The sequence below is a fragment of the Chiloscyllium plagiosum genome, unplaced genomic scaffold, assembly GCF_037043375.1.
Source record: "Chiloscyllium plagiosum isolate Xiang-an unplaced genomic scaffold, Cpla_swu_hap1 HiC_scaffold_41, whole genome shotgun sequence".
Lineage (NCBI taxonomy): Eukaryota > Metazoa > Chordata > Chondrichthyes > Orectolobiformes > Hemiscylliidae > Chiloscyllium > Chiloscyllium plagiosum.
The window spans coordinates 1,566,079-1,581,665 of record NW_028270179.1 but is presented as its reverse complement, the minus strand read 5'-3'; the positions used below and the strand labels follow the sequence as shown (position 1 = coordinate 1,581,665).

Sequence of the window (15,587 nt, the reverse complement as noted above, 5' to 3'; positions counted from 1 at the left end):
TCAGGCAGAGATAAGGAGAAATAGTTTTTCTCATAAGCTCGTGATTCTGTAGAATTCTTCACTGCAGAGGGCTGCTGCGATTGAGTCATCAAGTGTATTCAAAGGTGGGATAGACAGACTTTTAATCAGGAACCGAATCGAGGGTTTTTGGAATTGGGCAAGAAAGTGATTTTGTGGGAGATTGGATTCAAACACAATCTCACTGAACGGTGGAACAGTCTAGACAGAATGAGTGACCTTATTCTGCTCCTCCAGCTTATGATTCTAAGAAGCCGATTTTGGTGAAAGTCAGGGGAAATAATAGATTTTGGGCACAATGCAGCCTTAATACAGATCATGTTCTTCTCAACACGAGCTGAGGTATTAGAATCTGAATCGTCACTATCATAACTTTCCTCCACTGATTTTCCTTACGTCTCCATTAACTCCTGGTTGCTCCAGGAATTGCCGTGTAGTAACCTGCTATGCAGTCTAACCAGGCTTCTCGTTGAAAGGAAATTCGGATTTTCTCGAAGTTGTTTTGCCTTGCACTCATCAGGCCATTTCGCACGAATATGAACTGAGTTGGGAAAATCACGTTTATTCTGCATGACAGCCGATCAGGGATTAGTTAGTTCATGGCCACTGATTAGTCTGGGTGCGCCTGTCGAAAATTAAACTATTGATGCGAAATGACACTAAAGTATCAAGTTTGATTACGTTCAAACTATGAGCTGTGATCCTCATTTGTCAGTACATGCCTGTGGGGAACGCAACCAAGGATGCAGATTGAGATTTATATATCAGGCTTAATGCATTTAAACTGGACAATGTGAATCTGACAAGTCAACGTCTTCCTGTTGACAAGACATGCATTGATCCAGATTGTCAGTTAGCTGCCAGGCTTTTGATGAACTTTAAATTCGTCTGTGAGAATCTGATCTGGAGGGGTGTTCCCTTCGGAAATGCACCCATTGAAGTTATCTGAGAATCAACTGCAAGGATTCGTGAAATTTAAACTGTGCAATAGAAAGCTGGTTTATCTGAGATATAGACCATCATTTAGCGTTCGCTTAGTTTGTTGATGTGGGTCAGGTGACGGAAACTGGGATCTATACCTGTCAATTCTCCCAGAGGCGCTGAGGTGAGTTAAACCATTTGTTAAGCACATTTATCTTCACTACATATGATATTTCCTTTTGAATCCCGAAATATTTTCGGCGCTATTTCCCATTTAAGAGCCTGTTGCTCAGAGTCAGTGTCGTTATTTCACTAAAATGTCTATTCAACAGCACCCCTTTCTCTCAATTTTCATAAAAATAGACATCAGGGAACGTTGTGATTAACGTAGAAACTTCACAACAAAATTCAGCAAAGTATGCGGAAATATAATTTACCTCTCTTTAACTCATTCCTGAGCTCTCTGTGTCTTTACAGAGTGAGTGCACTGTGAAGCCAATATGTTAGAATTTCCAGAGCTGAGGAATATCTACATAAGGGTATGGCAAATATTTGTAGATGCACACTGAGTATTTAAAGTATTGTTTTTATTCTAAAGTGACTCCGGAGCCTCATAGAATCCGATTGCTAAATAAGTCATTCAACCCATCATATGCACACCAGATGTCTGCAGGGTATCATACCGTGCAGAAGAATCAAACTGGTAGCAGTGGGATTCGAACCCACGTCTCTGAAGAGACTGGAAGTTAAATCCAGCGCCTTAGACCGCTCGGCCATGCTACCACTGTCGCAACACAGCAGCATATTTGGTTTTGTGAATGCTGACTGCCCCGAGCTGCTTGAAGATCATTGGCTCGTACTTCATGTATAAAAGCACGAATACTCTTCAGACTGATCGCTGGTTTTGTGGTACGGAAGCTGCCACTGTCAAGACATTGTTCTGAACAATAATCGATTTTCTGCATTACATTCTGACCCCATGCGTTCCATTTGTCTTGATTCTGCTCTGAACACTTTCACCCTCAGACACATTTTAACAGCCAGTTTTGCCCGCAGGAGACTCCAGGTCCACAGAAGTGGGGAGAGAAACAGAGATCCAGAAATGGTGTGTCGAAGAAAATCTATCATTTAACTATTTGTGCTCTCGGCTAATTTTATATTTTTCTTGTCAACTTTAATGATGTATTCACTGTGAAAGTGATTGCATTTAGTCAGTGATGTGTCATTTGGGATACCTAGCCTTGTAAATAAAATAGTTTCCATGCTGAAGGTCTTGAGCTGCTGCACTAATACTCTTATTTATGCTGTGACACAGTTTATTTTTCGAAATCAGTTGAAAAATATGCTGAAATATCCCTTCACTATTCTCATAAAACAGGTTCTATAAGGAGATGAGCTATAAAAGGCCGATAAAAATGGACTGAATCTCACGTGATTTTATGAATGGACACATCTCCTGTGTAAATCAGATCTATAATTTTCAAAGAGAGAATCTAGTCCTTTCTCCACGACACTCAGTTGCACTTCCATGCTGTCCAGAAACTCCAGGCGTTTTCATTGATCCAACGTTATACTGAATTAATAATATTAACTTTTGGTTTTCACATGTTGTTAAGCGGTTCATGCATTCTATAGCACTTAATTCACCAGCTGACTGCCTGATGTCTGGCCTCTTAATCCAAGGTATTCATTTGCCGGGATGAGTGCATCTTCAGTAACACGCGAGAAGGTCAAAACCAAAACCAAGGAACATCTGTTGTAGGCAGAAATGTCAAGAGGAGTCGTTAGCCCCGTTTTCCTTCACTCCTTCGGTATTCTACGACCGCGTATGTTAGAGGCCAGAAACTATCCCAAAGCTGTTGTATTGGGGTGCGGTTTTCCTCTTACTTGGGGGCCAGTATAGTCAATAATGCTCTGGGGTCCCCAGTGAAATACAACATTTTATTTCCATCCGCGTTACAGTAGTTGCTGCAACATTGGTACCCATTGTTAGACACATTCCCCTAATGTGAACATTCATACCAAAAAAAAATGCAGTCAATAATGGAAATCTCTATAAACAGCCCCAGGCGCAACCAAATTGAAAGTATACCTGCCAGATAACTCCCCACCAGCGCTTGGGGCCTACAAAGCTTCTGACAGCCTTAATACTCTCCAGCTGCATTGCATTATTTACCAATAAATTAAATTGCCGTTTCTCACAAAGAACTCTTCCAGCTATTGTACAAATTTGAGACTGGCCAATTGGGAATGATATTAATTTCAATCAATTGTTATCAAGTTTTTTTTCAAATAAACTTTAATATAAAGTTCTGGTTGAATTGAGAAGAGCCCCTCTCTCTGTGTGTCTTCAGGCTGAGATCAAACAACAACCACTCTCAAACGCAACTGTAGTTTACGACCTCTGCTACTTACAGTCATAGAGTCATAGAATTCTTTTTGTGTGAAAGCAGGAAATTGGGCCCAACAAGTCCACACCAGCCCTCCGAAGACTATCCCACCGAGTCCCATTCCCCTGCAATCTTATCCTATATTTACCTCTGATTAATGAACCTAAACCTATGCATCCCTGAAAACTATTGACAATTTTGCATGGCCATTCGACCTGAGCTGCTCTTCTTGGGATTGCTATGGAGTCTGTTCAATGTCGCAAAGTCCTACTTTTTTTCCTTTATGAATGGAAACCTTTTTCTGATAACATGTGCAATAGTTCACTGAAATAGGTTATCTCCACGTTTAGATTATGGATTGCTGGGTACATAACAAGACCAGATCTAGCCCTTCCAGTTTTATCACAACTTGCCTCTGTAGCTTCACCCTGTTCTGTGCTGTTTGCTCTGTACTAATTGAAAAGTGTTACATTTGTTGTAAATTTCTGTTCAACTTTTGGCATGGAAACTTCAGTATCCAAATGATTATCCCTGTGACAGGTGGTGGATGACAAGCAGTTTGAATATGTTGCTTATTTCTTTTCAGGAATTGACTGTAGCTGATTAAAATATGACATGACCGTGACTGCACACAATGACATATGATATTTTTACAAACACATACTTGTTTGAAAATCTTAAACTTTTAACCATAATCCTCGTTCACATTGTGCTGATTGTCCACATACATGTTGATCGTGATCTTGTACCATTTTCTTCCTTCAGTGCATCACTGAATCATACATTAGATTTTGCCAGTGAGGTGAAACGTTGCTTACAGCAGCAACACATGGATTAACATATCTATCTGAAAGTCTTGGAATGTTTCTTTACAATTGACAACTCATGAACGTTACTGTATGAACAGTGCATTCTGCAAGATCAGGGGACTGATAGGACATAACGAGGAAATTGCGTTTCCTGAATATCTTGTAGGGGTATTAGTACACTGTGAACTGTCTAACATGAAACACACTGAATACAATTGTCAATGTGACAACAACCCATGCACACGTCCGATCTGATTTCTTACAAAGGGGAGAATTGAGTGAAATATTCATCAGAAGGAAATCTTGTCCACGGATACAGAAATCAACAGTAATAACCTTGCTCCACATCTCGGAAGGCATCTCGTATGGAATGAGAAGTTCTCTCAATTTATAAGATCAATGGAAGTGACACGTTTCATATGACTTGATTTGTTGATATTTTTATTCATGTCATGTTAATTCATGAATTCATACACCAATTGTTTTCTTCTGCATGTCTGTGATCTGGCCATATATGGTTGAGTAAATACTGACAAGAGCTTGGAGATTTTACACATATTTACTTTGGAGATGCCATTCCAATCAAATCCTTATTTATCGATGAATGACCTGTAAGAAAGCGTTTCAAATCATGTTTGAGACGTTCAGATATAACCTTAAAAACCTCATAATTTTGATAGTCATAGAGATGTACAGCACGGAAATTGACACTTCGGATCATCTAGTCCATGCCGACCAGATATCTCAACCTAATCTAATTCCGTTTGCCAGCACTTGGCCCAGATCCCTATTCACATACCCATCCAGATCCCTTTTAAATGTTGCAATTATACGTGCCTCCACCACTTCCTCTGTCAGCTCATTACATACACGCACCACCCACTCCGTGAAGAATGTTACCCATTCGGCCCCTTTTATATCTTTAACCTCTCAACCTAGAACGATGGCATCTAGTTCCGGACTCCTCCCAACACAGGGAAACTTATTTGTCTACTTGTCCTATCCATGACCCTCATGATTTTATAAGGCTCTATGAGGACATCCCTCAGCATTCGATTCTCCAGAGATACCAGCCCCAACCTTTCAGCCTCCCCCTCTAGCTCTAACTCTCCAATACTTGTATATATTTATAATCGACTTATAAATATTTTCTGAACCTTTACAAGTTTCACAAGATCCTTCAGATAGGAAGGAGACCAGAATTGCACGCAACATACCAAAAATGGCCTACCCAACATCCTGTCCAGCAGCGACATGACCTCTCACTTCCTGTTCTCAGTGCCCTGACCCATAAAGGAAAGCATACCAAACTCCATCTTCACTCTCCTACTTTCAACTCTACAATCAAAGAGCTCTGAACCTGCACTCCATGGTCTGTTTGTTCAGCAAAACTCCCTAGGAACTTACCATTAAGTGTAGAAGTCCTGCTAAGATTTGCTTTCTCAAAATGTAGCATTTCACATTTCTCTAAGTTAACTCCACTGCCACTCCTCATTCCATTGGCCCATCTGATCAAGATCACTTTGCAATCTGACGGAACCTTCTTCACTATCCACTACACTCCCACTTTTGGTATCATCTGCAAACTTAGTAACTATAGCTCCTGTTTAAATTTCGAAATCATTTACCTCAATGACGAAATGTAATGGACCCAGCAGGCGTGTCTTGTGGCACATCACTGATCACAGGCCTCCAGTCAGAAAAACAACTCTCCACCACCACCCTCTTTCTTTATCTTCCAGCCAGTCCTGTACTAAATGGCTAGTTCTCCCTGCATTCCATGAGATTTAACTTTGCTGACCAGTGTCCTGTGGGAAACCTTGTCGAATGCCTTATTTAAGTACAGAGAGATCGCGTCCACCGCTCTGCCCTCATCGATCCTCCTCATTACATCTTCACAAAAACTCAATCATATTTGTGAGACATGATTTACCAAGGACAAAGCAATGTCGAATATCCCAAATAAGTCCTTGCCTTTCCAATATGTGTAAATCCTGTCCCTCAGGGTTCCCTCCAACAATTTGCCCACCAGCGATGTAAGCCTATCTGGTTTGTAGTTCTCTGGCTTGTCCTTACCACCTTTCAAACATGGCGCCACGTTCGCTCACTGCCAGTCTTCTTCTGGCACCTCACCTGTGCGCATCGATAATACAAATATCTCAGCAAGGGGCACAGTAGTCACTTCCGTAGCTTCCCACAGAGCTCTGGTGTACACCTAATCAGGTCCTGGGGATTTGTTCAACTTCATGCGTTTCAAAATATCCAGCAGTTCGTCCTCTGTAATATGGACATTTTTCATGATGTCGCCATCTATTCAGCCACATTCTGTATCGTCCATGTCCTTCTACACAATAAACACGGATGCAAATAGTCGTTTGCTATCTTTCCAATATCCTTCAGCTCCACACTAAGGCTGCCTTGCTGATTTTTGTGTGGCCCAGTTCGCTCCATAGTTACGCTTTCTTCATTAATGTATTTATAAAAACCTTTTGGATTCTCGTAAACTCTATTTGACAAACCAATCTCATGTCCCCTTTTTGCCATTCTGATTTCCCTCTCAAGTATACTCCTGCTGCCTTTGTACTCTTTCCTGGATTCACTCGATCGCTACTGTCTGTATGTGATGCCTGCTTCCTTCTTTTTCTTCACTAAACCCTCAATGTCTCTAGTCACCCAGCATTCCCGACACCTACCGGCCTTTTCTTTCAACCTAACAGGAATATACTGTTTTTGGACTCCCGTTTTCTCATTTCTGAAGACTTCCCATTTTGCACCCATCCCGGTACCTGCGACCCAATCAGCTTTTTAAATTCTTGCTTAATGCCGACAAAATTAGCCTTCCTCCAAATTACAATTCCAACTGTTTGATCTGGTTGATCCTTTTCTATTACTGTTTTAAACCAACAGAACTATGGTCGCTGATCCCAAAGTGTACCCCCACTGACAACTTAGTCACCTGCCATGCCTTATTTCCCAAGAGTAGGTCAAGTTCTGCACTTTCTCTGGTAGGTGCATTCACATACTGTCTCAAAACATTTTCTTAGATCAGATTACTTACAGTGTGAAAACAGGCCCTTCGACCCAACAAGTCCACACCGACCAGCCGAAGCGCAACCCACCCAGACCCATGCCCCTAAATTTACCCCTTCACTGTACACTATGGGTAATGTAGCATGGCCAATTCACCTAACCTGCACATTTTTGGACTGTGGGAGGAATCCGGAGCACCCGGAGGAAACCCACACAGACACGGGGAGAATGTGCAAACTCCACACAGTCAGTCACCTGTCTCCATCTAAACTCTGAACACTATGGCAGTTCCAGTCTAAGTATGGACAGTTCAAATTCCCTATAATGACCACCCTATTAATCTTGCAGATAACCGAAATTTTGTTACAGATTTGTTTCTCAGTTTCCCGCTGATTAATATGCGGCCTATAATACAATCCCAACAAGGTGATCATTCCCTTCTTATTTCTCAGTTCCATCCAAATGATTTCGCTGGTTGTCTTTCTGGGAACATCCCCCCAAAGTACAGCTACAATGCAATCCCTTATGTAAAACGCCACTCCCCCTCCTCTCTTGCCTCCCTTTCTATCCTACTATAGCATTTGTATCGTACAACATTCACCTGCCATTCATGTACATCCATGAACCATGTAATTGCTGTTATATCGCAGTCCATGTTCATAGCCATGCCCGGAGTTCAATTGACTTCCCTGTTCGGCCCCTTGCATTGAAATAAATGCTGTTTAATTGATCAGTACTACCTTTTTCTCTGCTTTGTTCATGTCTGCCTTCGCTGATTGACTTGCTGCTTTTCTCCATTGTTCCAGTCTCAGATTGTTATCATTCCTCAATCTCTCTCTGGTTCCCACCCCACCCCTTACTAGCTTGAATTCTCCCGAGACATTTTAGGAAATCTCCCTGCCAGTATATGAGACCCCTTCCAATTCAGGCGCAATCCATCCTTCTTGTACAGATTCCAATGGTCCAAAAATATGAACCCTTCTTCCATAAACCACCTCCTTAGGCACGCTTCATCTGCTCTATCCTACTATTTCGAGCCCCACTAGCTCATCTCACCAGGAGGAATCAAGAGATTCCTCCTGGTGAGATGAGCTAGTGGGGCTCGAAATAGAATCAAGAGATTCCTCCCCTCGAGGACCTCATTTTGAAATTCCTGCCTAACTCTCTAAATGCTACCTTCAGAATGTCATTACATTCCCTTCCTAAGTCGTTCTAACCAATGTGTGCAATGACCTTCTGCTGGTCCCTCTCTTCTTTGAGAGCATTTTGCACCCTGTCTGTCACATCCTTGATCCTGACAGCAGGGAGGCAACACACTATTCTGATTTTTCGCAGTTGAACGCAGATATGTCTGTCTGTCCTTCTGACTAGAGTGTCCCCTAAAACGATCGATCAGTTGGAACCAGACGTAGCCCTCATTAAATCATCGCCTGCCTTGATACCAGAAACTTGTGTTTTCGTGCTAAATTCCCCTGAAAGTCCATCACCCCCCACATTTTCCAAAACCGCATACTTGTTTGAAATTGGATTAGCCACAGAAGACTATCTGCCTATCCCTCCTCCCTTACTTGGAGTTAACTCATCTAAGGCTTTTCTCCCTTCTTATAACTGCCATTCATCACACCTCAAGCTCTTATAAATTCCTGATTGCCTGAAACTGCCGCTCTAACCAATCCATTCTGTCTGGCAGGATTCGCATTAATTGATATTTATTGCAGCTATAAACCTCAGTAAACCGTAAACTCTTCCGATACTCCTACATCTGACAAGAACAGGATATCAACCGACTAAAGGCCACTTTGCTACTTCCAATCTATGCACACAGCATAGCACCATCTTATTTTCTCGCACTAGGTCAACTTAATACTTTTGCCTTATATTTCTCAAATGTAATCAATAGACACATCCAATAAAAGCATATAATCAAGAAAAAACCCACTCTACTCAATATTATATATTTACAGTAAGGCTATAGTTGAAATAATAGACTTATCTATTTCTATGCTGTAACCTTTCCCAAACAAGGTGCTCCAAGGTCAGTTGCCAATTTCGCTGTTTGTTAAGTTTTCCTCGACATACTCCAATACATGAATTCAGACAGCGAAGGCAGTAACTGCGCAGATTCACTGTTATGTCAGTCAGCAATGTCGGTTTCTTTCGTCTCTCCTTACACACCACGTGTTCGCTGCCTTTGTCTGTCTTTCCCCCTTTTCAAAGTGCCGTTGTTTGACTTTGTTTTCCTCCAAAGTTCCCAAACAATTGCAACAGCATATAAAACAGTACTTGCTGCTCATGGAATTCAAGAAAATCACCTCCAGCACCGAAAATATATCAAAATAGGAGCAGCTGTTACAGTTAATTTTTCCCGTCCTCCATCTTGGATTACCTAGAATCCTCACATGCTGTAAATGGAATTTAAAATAAAGTTCCTTCTTTCGATTAATCTTATTTGTTCCCACTCTAAGTACTTTCTAGTTCTAATTAGCTTTTCTTAATAAATAAAACATCTATTCGTATTTCACTGAAAGAGTGAAATTCACGCACTTTACAACTTTACCAAACTATTAAAAGAAGCTTATTTAGATTTCACCAACAACGACATGTCGTTCTGGACTTTCTAATTTCTCTTTGTCATGTTCCCTTAATTCTTTGGATGTAAGAATTTGTTCGAAATATCTTCTTATGATTTTAAATTTCAATTGTCAATGTTTCCCGAATCGTGGATTCTTCTGTTCCCTTCCTGCGCCAATGTTCTTTATTTTATGCAGAATTTGTATTTGGACCATTCATTACTTCATCTTTTCTAACAATACATTAATCTTGTTTATCGCTGATATGAATGCAACTAACCTTTTCACAGTAATTTCTTGTTTGCATTTCTAATTCTACAATTACCTTAAGAATCCAGAACACTGTAGCAATATACTTTTCCTCCTGCTTTTTTAACTATATATCAAACATAGGGCAGTGGCTAAACTTGGCCTTACAAAAATGTCCCTTATGAGAATGCTGAAGTAGTGAGAACTGTCTATTTACAGACAGCTGATTAACTTGCCTAATGTTTCCTTCTGCGTATAATCTTTGCTGTTTGAATTCATGCATTGGAGTTTGTCGAGGAAAACTTAATATAATCAGTATATCCAGCTGAAGACAACAAGTTTAACTGTGACCGTCTGCTGTCCGTAACTGTCAGACCATTTCAGCCATTAGCGTAAGCTGCAAAAGCCCAAGCGGCCATCTTGTCCAATTTAGCCCTGGTTCGCCACAACAGCTCCCATCCACAGCCCCATTGCACAATTGGTGGTGTGCAGAATATTCTGGCAGAAGGGTGCTACTATTTATTGAAAAGAAGCTTTTGCACGCCAATTACATGGGACAGGGATAGATACAAATGAACGATAATAATAGGAAGTTATCTTTAAAGTAACGCACTTTTCTGATGTGGAACCCAATAACCACTCTCTGCCGATCACTGAATGCAATTTCTGGAATAGGTCTGCTAACAGCGTCACGGCTGTTCCATCATAGGTGGGGACCTATTTTCAAGGAGTTTCAATTTCACACTTTCAAAGACAGTGAGTTTCTCACTGTGTCCAAACGTGTAAGTGATTGACAACAAATCGACAACCATCCACTCCCCCCTCTGCAAATACTGAGTAGCAACAGCGTGTACCATCGACCAAGGATGTGAGATTTTATACTGAAGGAAATATAGGAGAAATTGGATTATCTGCGGAATAGAGATGAGGTGAATTATTCAGTTGTTCGAAATTATGAACAACTTTGACAAGATAAAGTAGAATACTTTGTTTCCACTTGTTGGTCGGTCAGGAAGTGGAATTATAATTGCAGGGTTATCAGCTAGACATCGAGAAATGGAATGAGGAGAATGCTGTTTAGTCAGAGAGATGTTCGTGCTTCTAAACAAATGCTTCAACTGTACCTATCCACCTTCCAGAAATATGGATATGGATCCCCAGGTCCGACTGCGACTGTTCTCCCCTCATTTTGTACTATTGAAAGGGATTACTCAGATGTTGTGATGTTGTGGTGAGCCACCTTTGTGAACCTTTGCAATCCATTGTTGGGTGATTGGATCAATCACTATGGATTTCGAGTCAGACGTCCATCGACAGTGAGTGAGCTACTTGTTCATGTTCAAGGGCAACGCATCTCTTACATGTTTACTCAGGAATGTCACACAGGATGGTGACTTGAGACAAGTATTCGAGGGAAATACCGATTAATCCATCAATGGTTAAAATCAGAAACATTAAACGTCTTGTAACGGAGAGTGACAAACGGCACACAGAGAGAGAGAGAGAGAAAGAGAGAGAGAGAAAGAAAGAGAGAAAGGTCGAATGAGGGAAAGCTGGAGAAAGATGAAATTACGAATACGAGCATAATAATGAAATCGAGAAACTGAGAGGGAAATAGCGAAAGTGAAAATAATTAGGGAACATAACGGAAGGAGACAATTATCCATCTGTTTATCACCAGTAGTGGCTGTATCCTGTCCCAATGGGAGTTTCGACACACCAGAAGTGGCAGAACAGTTTGACACAGCCGGGAAAGGGTTGGTTCTGGGAGTTTTCAATGTTGAAGACACTTTGTGATGGCTCATTAAATGAGGAATGATACACGAAAGATTTCTCCTACTGACTCTCCCAGAGCACCCCTCCTATCTGACGAATCGGTCCTCTCTCCAAGTTAAACAGCATTCGGAGGATCGTCTGAGGAGACCAAATGGCACGGAATAGAATATTGTCTGTCGACTTAGTCAGGCAAAATGTAGAGTGTCTACGGCAGAGACTGAAAGCATCACTACTGAGCTAGTTCATCATGTGTAATGAGATTACGTCTCAGGGGGTGAATATACCGAGATGGAAACATTCACTTGGCCATCTCCTCTTGGGAGTTTTCTATAGGTCTCCGCAAATTCACGGAAATATAGAGGAAAGGATTATAACGGTGATTCTTGGTTGGAAAGAAAGTAACAGGGTAGTTATTATGGAGAACTTTAATGTCGGAATATTGACTATAAACGCTCCTTTAGGAGTACATTAGAAGGGTCCGTTTTTGTCCATTGTGTACTGGAAGGTTTCCAGACACAGGAGGTACATAGGCTAACAGGAGGTGACGCCACATTGGATGTAGTACTGGAAATTAACCATAACAGGGAGTGGATTTGGAAGTAGGTGGGCACTTTTCTAATAGGGACAATAATTTGTGCCTACATTCCAAATGACAAGGGATAAGTACATACCCCAGGGTTATGGCGGGATCAAAGGCAATTATGATGCAGTTAAGCTAAATTTAGGATGCATAGGATGGGCAAAGAAAATGCAAGGAATGAGCACTATTGAAATATGGATCTAGTTTAAGGACAAGCAGCTGCATGTCCTTGATAAGTATGTACCTGTCAGGCAGAGAGGAAGAAGTCGACCAAGTGAACTGTAGTTTACTATCTGAGTTGAATGTCTTGTCAACACGAATAATGAGGCTTTTGCAAGAATGAAACGTGAAGGCTTAGCTGGGACACTTGAATGTTACAAGTTATGCAGCAAGGCCATAAAGAGAGAGCTACGACGAGCCAGGAGGAGATATGAGAAATGTTTGGCTGGAAGGATCAAGGAATATCCTATAGCTTTCGAAAGGAATGCAGGAAATTTAAAAAAAAAAATCGTCAAGATGAAGTGTAGACCCAGTCAAGGACAGTAGTCACTCGTTGTGCGTGGAGTCCATACTGGGAAACAGGCTGTTAGATTAGAAGGAATTGAAGTTCATAAGAAGGAGGTGTTAGCAATTCTGGAAAAAGCGCAAATAGATAAGTCCTATGGCCGGATGGAATTTATCCTATGAGCCTGTGGGAAGCAACGGAGGAAATTGCAGAACCTATAGCTTTGATTTTTATGTCGTCATGGTCGACTTGGAATAGGACAAGAAGACTGGAGGATAGCAAATGTTTTCTCCTAGTTAAGAAGGAGAGGAGGGACACTCATTGTAACGAAAGACCAGTGAACCTGATTACGATTAGAGTTAAAGAGTTCGTAAGGATAATAACGAGAAATAATATATAATAGTTAGAAACGAATAATTTGATTAGGGATAGTCACATTGTTTTATGAACGTTAGGTCGTGTCTCACAAACCATTTTGAGTTCTTTGAGAAGGTGACCAGATAGGAGGATTATGGTAAAGCGGTTGATGTGGTGAATGTGGACTCCAGTAACGCGTTTGATAAGGTTCCCCAAAATACTTAATTTCAGAAAATACAGAGGCATGGGATTGACTGTGATTTAGTGGTTTGTATCAATGATTGGCTCGATGAAAGATGGCAATGGGTTATTTAATGGGGAATATTCATCCTCGCGTTCAATTACGAGCAGCACTTTGCAAGGATTTGCTTTGGGGCCACTGGCGTTTGTCATTTTTAAAAAAAAAATGACGTGAATGATGGCGTACAAGGATGAGTTAGTAAGCTTGCGAATAACAACAAGATCAGTGGAGTTTTGCACAATGCTGAAGGATGTTGCAAGTTACATAGGGACATAGACAAGCTGCAGGGCTGGGCTGAGAGGTGGCAAATGAAAATATAATGCAGAAAAGTCTGAGGATATTCACTTTAGAAGGAATGACAGGAATATAAAGTACAGTGATAATGGTAACATCCTTGATAATGTGAATGAGCTGAGAGACCTCGGTGTCCATGTACAAGTATCGCTGAGAATTGCCCCCCAGGTTGATAGCGTTGTTAAGAAGGCATACGATATGTTTGCTTTTATCAGTAGAGCGATTGAGTTTAAAAACCATGAGGTGTTGTTGCAGCTGTACAAAACGCATTTGCAGTTTTGCGTGCAGTTCTGATCAATGCATTATAGGAAAGATGTGGAAACGTTGGTAACGGTTCAGAGAATTTTTCCCACGATATTGCCTGGTATGTACGGAATACTCAGTTCAGGGTTTTATTTTTCCCCTGGATTGTTTAGGTTTTAACAAGGAGTCTGTTCAAACCTGCTGTGAATACAGGTTTTCTCTGATTCAATGCAGGTTTCTGGCTGACTCTGCCGCTTCCACCTCTCCTGCAAGAACCTATGTTTGAATTTGCATTTCTTCGCAATGGATTTCTGGGATGTTGCAGCAAATCGGGACAGATCTTTGTTAAGTTGTGGGGGAGATCAGTCATTATTATTTTCAAATCATTTTTCTTCTAAATTCTGGGTTTTTTTGCGTTTTCTTCGGTAGTGTGTAAATTAATTCTCTTTGACGTGAAGCCAAGTGGTTTGATGAGCTGCACCACTCCTGGGATACCCACATTCGATCTGCTTGAAACAACTGAAAAAGTTAGTGATGAGCTATCTTCTTAAAATGTTTTAGGGGAGCCTGGCCTGGTGTAAAATAACAATGCCGATAAGAATTGATGTAGTCCGATTTATCTTGTTGGTCGGCCACCAAGCAGGATTCGTTTTGTCTGCTGGTCCATCTCATTGGTATTCATGATCCTTTTTCTTTTAGTTTGGAGTCCAGAGTTTGTGACAACGGAGATTCTCGGGCGATGCACAAATTCTGCACTGAGTGGAGCACCCCTACAGAAGGGTGCGGAATTTATCAGAAAACAATGGCTGAAATCTATTTTCTAGCACAGAATCCCAGCACCAGATAGTCTAGGAGAGGCCCTACATCACGAATTGCTATCTGAAATCTACAGTAAACTCACATTCCTTGCATGTTCGCACACAGTCAGCATCCGAGGAGTAGGAGAATCGATGTTTTGGGCAAAAACCCTTTATCAGGAATGTCAATGAAGGGTTTCTGCCCGAAACGTTGATTTACCTGCTCCTCGGATACTGTCTGACCTGTTGTGCTTTTCCAGCACCACTCTAATCTTGGCCGGCATTGATAGCACGTCCCTATTTCCCTTTGATAAGCTACAATCTTGAATCGCTGCAGTCCATTTGTTGTGAGTTGGCCCACAACGTCGGTAGGGCATTATTGCGATTTCCTAGCGATTGATACACCTGAGTGGTTTGCTAGCCCATTTCTGAGGGCAGTTGAGAATCAACCATGTTGCTGTGGCTCTGGAGGCCCACATAGGCCTGACCAAGTAATGATCGCAGGTTTCCTTCCAGAAAAGATACTAGTGAACCAGATTCGTTTTTGTTTTTCAATAATTATCAATGGTTTGATAGCTATCAGTTGAACCTTCAGCCAGACTTTGTTTTATTGAAAACAAATTCGAAAATCTGCCCTGGCGAGATTTGTACCCACGTCATTATTCTAGGTTTCTGGATTAATAGTCGTGTGATAGTACAACAAGGCCATCGCCTCCCCAGGTATTATTTGCTAAACTTCCAAATACTACTTGTTCTGCTTAGTAGACATTATATTTCTGTCGACATTCCTTTACTGCAGACGTTGTG

The 15,587-nt window shown here is 41.3% G+C and overlaps 1 non-coding gene across 1 annotated transcript; it reads right to left on the bottom strand.

Moving 5' to 3' along the window:
- Positions 1 to 1,640: 1,640 nt before the first annotated feature.
- trnal-uaa (transfer RNA leucine (anticodon UAA)) lies at positions 1,641 to 1,722 on the bottom strand. Its single transcript has one exon. It is a non-coding gene; the product is annotated as a tRNA-Leu (tRNA).
- Positions 1,723 to 15,587: the final 13,865 nt, after the last annotated feature.